This window comes from Bombina bombina, chromosome 1 (genome assembly GCF_027579735.1).
Source record: "Bombina bombina isolate aBomBom1 chromosome 1, aBomBom1.pri, whole genome shotgun sequence".
NCBI classification, from domain to species: domain Eukaryota; kingdom Metazoa; phylum Chordata; class Amphibia; order Anura; family Bombinatoridae; genus Bombina; species Bombina bombina.
This window is the reverse complement of record NC_069499.1, coordinates 1,595,211,144-1,595,217,766: the sequence shown is the minus strand read 5'-3', so window position 1 is coordinate 1,595,217,766 and position 6,623 is coordinate 1,595,211,144. Positions and strand designations below refer to the sequence as shown.

The window sequence follows — 6,623 nt, the reverse complement described above, 5'->3', positions numbered from 1 at the left end:
ACGACAGCCGGTGCAGGTACATAAGTCAGTAACAGGTGATAATACGACAGTCGGTGCAGGTAAATAAGTCAGTAGCAGGTGATAGTACGACAGCCGGTGCAAGTACATAAATCAGTAGCAGGTGATAGTACAACAGCTGGTACAAGTACATAAGTCAGTAGCAGGTGATAGTACAACACCCGGTGCAGGTACGTAAGTCAGTAGCAGGTGATAGTACGACAGCTTGTACAGGTACATAAGTCAGTAGCAGGTGAGAGTACGACAGCCAGTGCAGGTACATAAGTCAGTTGCAGGTGATAGTACGTCAGCCAGTGCAGGTACATAAGTCAGTAGCAGGTGATAGTATGACAGCCGGTGCAGGTACATAAGTCAGTAGCAGGTGATAGTACGACAGCCGGTGCAGGTACATAAGTCAGTAGCAAGTGATAGTACAACAGCTGGTACAGGTACATAAGTCAGTAGCAGGTGATAGTACGGCAGCTGGTGCAGGTACGAAAGTCAGTAGCAGGTAATAGTACGACAGCTGGTGCAGGTACATATGTTTGTAGCAGGTGATAGTACGACAGCCGGTGCAGGTACATAAGTCAGTAGCAGGTGATAGTACGACAGCTGGTGTAGGTACATAAGTAAGTAGCAGGTGATAGTACGACAGCCGGTGCAGTTACATAAGTCAGTAGCAGGTGACAGTACGGCAGTCAGTGCAGGTACATAAGTCAGTAACAGGTGATAATACAACAGCCGGTGCAGGTACATAAGTCAGTAGCAGGTGATAGTACGACAGCCGGTGCAGGTACATAAGTCAGTAGCAGGTGATAGTACGGCAGTCGGTGCAGGTACATAAGTCAGTAACAGGTGATAATACGACAGCCGGTGCAGGTACATAAGTCAGTAGCAGGTGATAGTACGACAGCCGGTGCAGGTACATAAGTCAGTAGCAGGTGATAGTATGACAGCCGGTGCAGGTACATAAGTCGGTAGCACGTGATAGTACGACAGCCGGTGCAGGTACGTAAGTCAGTAGCAGGTGATATTACGACAGCCGGTGCAGGCACATAAGTCAGTAGCAGGTGATAGTACGACAGCCGGTGCAGGTACATAAGTCAGTAGCAGGTGATAGTACGACAGCCGGTGCAGGTACATAAGTCAGTAGCAGGTGATAGTACGACAGCCGGTGCAGGTACATAAGTCAGTAGCAGGTGATAGTACGACAGCCGGTGCAGGTACATAAGTCAGTAGCAGGTGATAGTACAACAGCCGGTACAGGTACATAAGTCAGTAGCAGGTGATAGCACGACAGCCGGTGCAGGTAAATATGTTTGTAGCAGGTGATAGTACTACAGCCGGTGCAGGTACATAAGTCAGTAGCAGGTGATAGTACGACAGCCGGTGCAGGTACATAAGTCAGTAGCAGGTGATAGTATGACAGCCGGTGCAGATACATAAGTCAGTAGCAGGTGAAAGTACGACAGCCGGTGCAATTACATAAGTCAGTAGCAGGTGATAGAACGACAGCTGGTGCAGGTATATAAGTCAGTAGCAGGTGATAGTACGACAGCTGGTGCAGGTACATAAGTCAGTAGCAGGTGATAGTACAACAGCCGGTGCAGGTACATAAGTCAATAGCAGGTGATAGTACGACAGCCGGTACAGGTACGTATGTCAGTAGCAGGTGATAGTATGACAGCTGGTACAGATACATAAGTCAGTAGCAGGTGATAGTACGACAGCCGGTGCAGATACATAAGTCAGTAGCAGGTGATAGTACGACAGCCGGTGCAGGTACATAAGTCAGTAGCAGGTGATAGTACTACAGCCGGTGCAGGTACATAAGTCAGTAGCAGGTGATAGTATGACAGCCGGTGTAGGTACATAAGTCAGTAGCAGGTGATAATACGACAGCCGGTGCAGGTACATAAGTCAGTAGCAGGTGATAGTATGACAGCCGGTGTAGGTACATAAGTCAGTAGCAGGTGATAATACGACAGCCGGTGCAAGTACATAAGTCAGTAGCAGGTGATAATATTACAGCCGGTGCAGGTACATAAGTCAGTAGCAGGTGATAGTATGACAGCCGGTGCTGGTACATATGTTTGTAGCAGGTGATAGTACGGCAGTCGGTGCAGGTACATAAGTCAGTAACAGGTGATAGTACGACAGCCGGTGCAGGTACATAAGTCAGTAGCAGGTGATAGTACGACAGCCGGTGCAGGTACATAAGTCAGTAGCAGGTGATAGTACGACAGCCGGTGCAGGTACATAAGTCAGTAGCAGGTAATAATACGACAGCCGGTGCAGGTACATAAGTCAGTAGCAGGTGATAGTACGACAGCCGGTGCAGGTACATAAGTAAGTAGCAGGTGATAATACGACAGCCGGTGCAGGTACTTAAGTCAGTAGCAGGTGATACTACGACAGCCAGTGCAGGTACATAAGTAAGTAGCAGGTGATAATACGACAGCCGGTGCTGGTACATATGTTTGTAGCAGGTGATAGTACGACAGCTGGTGCAGGTTCATAAGTAAGTAGCAGGTGAAAATACGACAGCCGGTGCTGGTACATATGTTTGTAGCAGGTGATAGTACGACAGCCGGTGCTGGTACATAAGTCAGTAGCAGGTGATAGTACGACAGCCGGTGCAGGTACATAAGTAAGTAGCAGGTGATAATACGACAGCCGGTGCAGCTACATAAGTCAGTAGCAGATGATAGTATGACAGCCAGTGCAGGTACATAAGTCAGTAGCAGGTGATAGTATGACAGCCGGTGCTGGTACATATGTTTGTAGCAGGTGATAGTACGACAGCTGGTGCAGGTTCATAAGTCAGTAGCAGGTGAAAGTACGACAGCCGGTGCAGGTACATAAGTCAGTAGCAGGTGATAGTACGACAGCTGGTGCAGGTACATAAGTCAGTAGCAGGTGAAAGTACGACAGCCGGTGCAGGTTCATAAGTCAGTAGCAGGTGAAAGTACGACAGCCGGTGCAGGTACATAAGTCAGTAGCAGGTGACAGTATGACAGCTAGTGCAGCTACATAAGTCAGTAGCAGGTGATAGTATGACAGCCGGTGCAGATACATAAGTCAGTAGCAGGTGATAGCACGACAGCCGGTGCAGGTACATATGTTTGTAGCAGGTGATAGTACGACAGCCGGTACAAGTACATAAGTCAGTAGCAGGTAATAGTACGACAGCTGGTGCAGGTACATAAGTCAGTAGCAGGTGATAGTACGACAGCTGGTGCAGGTACATAAGTCAGTAGCAGGTGATAATACGACAGCTGGTGCAGGTACATAAGTCAGTAGCAGGTGATAGTACGACAGCCAGTGCAGGTACATACGTTAGTAGCAGATGATAGTATGACACCCGGTGCAGGTACATAAGTCAGTAGCAGGTGATAGTATGACAGCCGGTGCTGGTACATAAGTCAGTAGCAGGTGATAGTACGACAGCTTATACAGGTACATAAGTCAGTAGCAGGTGATAGTATGACAGCCGGTGCTGGTACATAAGTCAGTAGCAGGTGATAGTACGACACCCGGTGCAGGTACGTAAGTCAGTAGCAGGTGAGAGTACGACAGCCAGTGCAGGTACATAAGTCAGTAGCAGGTGATAGTACGACAGCCGGTGCGGGTACATAAGTCAGTAGCAGGTGATAATACGACAGCCGGTGTAGGTACATAAGTCAGTAGCAGGTGATAGTATGACAGCCGGTGCAGGAACATAAGTCAGTAGCAGGTGATAGTATGACAGCCGGTGCAGGTACATAAGTTAGTAGCAGGTTATAGTACGACAGCCGGTGCAGGTACATATGTTTGTAGCAGGTGATAGTATGACAGCCGGTGCAGGTACATATGTTTGTAGCAGGTGATAGTACGACAGCCGGTGCATGTACATAAGTCAGTAGCAGGTGATAGTACAACAGCTGGTACAGGTACATAAGTTAGTAGCAGGTGATAGTATGACAACCGGTGCAGGTACATAAGTCAGTAGCAGGTGATAGCATGACAGCCGGTGCAGGTACATAAGTCAGTAGCAGGTGATAGAACAATAGCCGGTGCAGGTACATAAGTCAGTAGCAGGTGATAGTACGACAACCGGTGCAGGTACATAAGTCAGTAGCAGGTGATAGTACGACAACTGGTGCAGGTACATAAGTCAGTAGCAGGTGATAGTACGACAACCGGTGCAGGTACATAAGTCAGTAGCAGGTGATAGTACAACAACCGGTGCAGGTACATAAGTCAGTAGCAGGTGATAGTACGACAACCGGTGCAGGTACATAAGTCAGTAGCAGGTGATAATACAACAACCGGTGCAGGTACATAAGTCAGTAGCAGGTGATAGTACGACAACTGGTGCAGGTACATAAGTCAGTAGCAGGTGATAGTACGACAGTCGGTGCAGGTACATAAGTCAGTAGCAGGTGATAGTACAACAACCGGTGCAGGTACATAAGTCAGTAGCAGGTGATAGCACGACAGCCGGTGCAGGTACATAAGTCAGTAGCAGGTGATAGTATGACAGTCGGTACAGGTACATAAGTTAGTAGCAGGTTATAGTACGACAGCCGGTGCAGGTACATAAGTCAGTAGCATGTGATAGTACGACAGCCGGTGCAGGTACGTAAGTCAGTAGCAGGTGATAGTACGACAGCCGGTGCAGGTACATAAGTCAGTAGCAGGTGATAGTACGACAGCCGGTGCAGGTACGTAAGTCAGTAGCAGGTGATAGTATGACAGCCGGTGCAGGTACATAAGTTAGTAGCAGGTTATAGTACGACAGCGGTGCAGGTACATAAGTCAGTAGCAGGTGAAAGTACGACAGCCGGTGCAGGTACGTAAGTCAGTAGCAGGTGATAGTATGACAGCCGGTGCAGGAACATAAGTCAGTAGCAGGTGATAGTATGACAGTCGGTACAGGTACATAAGTTAGTAGCAGGTTATAGTACGACAGCCAGTGCAGGTACATAAGTCAGTAGCAGGTGAAAGTACGACAGCCGGTGCAGGTACGTAAGTCAGTAGCAGGTGATAGTACGACAGCCGGTGCAGGTACATAAGTCAGTAGCAGGTGAAAGTACGACAGCCGGTGCAGGTACGTAAGTCAGTAGCAGGTGATAGTATGACAGCCGGTGCAGGTACATAAGTTAGTAGCAGGTTATAGTACGACAGCGGTGCAGGTACATAAGTCAGTAGCAGGTGAAAGTACGACAGCCGGTGCAGGTACGTAAGTCAGTAGCAGGTGATAGTATGACAGCCGGTGCAGGAACATAAGTCAGTAGCAGGTGATAGTACGACAGCCGGTGCAGGTACATAAGTCAGTAGCAGGTGATAGTATGACAGCCGGTGCAGGTACATAAGTCAGTAGCAGGTGATAGTATGACAGCCGGTGCAGGTACATAAGTCAGTAGCAGGTGAAAGTACGACAGCCGGTGCAGGTACATAAGTCAGTAGCAGGTGAAAGTACGACAGCCGGTGCAGGTACGTAAGTCAGTAGCAGGTGATAGTATGACAGCCGGTGCAGGTACGTAAGTCAGTAGCAGATGATAGTATGACAGCCGGTGCAGGTACATAAGTCAGTAGCAGGTGATAGTATGACAGTCGGTACAGGTACATAAGTCAGTAGCTGGTGATAGTATGACAGTCGGTGAAGGTACATAAGTCAGTAGCTGGTGATAGTATGACAGTCGGTGCAGGTACATAAGTCAGTAGCAGGTGATAGTATGACAGCCGGTGCAGGTACATAAGTCAGTAGCAGGTGATAGTACGACAGTCGGTGCAGGTACATACGTTAGTAGCAGGTGATAGTACGACAGCCGGTGCAGGTACATAAGTCAGTAGCAGGTGATAGTACGACAGCTGGTGCAGTTACATAAGTCAGTAGCAGGTGATAGTATGACAGCCGTGCAGGTACGTAAGTCAGTAGCAGGTGATAGTATGACAGCCAGTGCAGGTACATACGTTAGTAGCATGTGATAGTACAACAGCCGGTGCAGGTACATAAGTCAGTAGCAGGTGATAGTACGACAGCTGGTGCAGGTACATAAGTCAGTAGCAGGTGATAGTATGACAGCCGGTGCAGGTACATAAGTCAGTAGCAGGTGATAGTACGACAGCCGGTGCAGGTACATACGTTAGTAGCAGGTGATAGTACAACAGTCGGTGCAGGTACATAAGTCAGTAGCAGGTGATAGTACGACAGCCGGTGCAGGTACGTAAGTCAGTAGCAGGTGATAGTACGAAAGCCGGTGCAGTTACATAAGTCAGTAGCAGGTGATAGTATGACAGCCGTGCAGGTACGTAAGTCAGTAGCAGGTGATAGTATGACAGCCGGTGCAGGTACATACGTTAGTAGCAGATGTTAGTATGACACCCGGTGCAGGTACATAAGTCAGTAGCAGGTGATAGTATGACAGCCGGTGCAGGTACATAAGTCAGTAGCAGGTGATAGTATGACAGCCGGTGCAGGTACATAAGTCAGTAGCAGGTGATAGTATGACAGCCGGTGCAGGTACATAAGTCAGTAGCAGGATGATAGTATGACAGTCGGTGCAGATACATAAGTCAGTAACAGGTGATAGTATAACAGCCAGTGCAGGTACATACATTAGTAGCAGATGATAGTATGA

At 48.3% G+C, this 6,623-nt stretch overlaps 1 long non-coding RNA gene across 1 annotated transcript; it reads left to right on the top strand.

Annotated features, from left to right (window-relative positions):
- The first annotated feature begins 1,198 nt into the window (after window positions 1-1,198).
- Window positions 1,199-6,418, top strand: LOC128644244 (uncharacterized). The gene is made up of 3 exons (XR_008399963.1): window positions 1,199-1,282; window positions 3,519-3,542; window positions 6,377-6,418. It is a non-coding gene; the product is annotated as an uncharacterized LOC128644244 (long non-coding RNA).
- The last annotated feature ends 205 nt before the right edge of the window (window positions 6,419-6,623 follow it).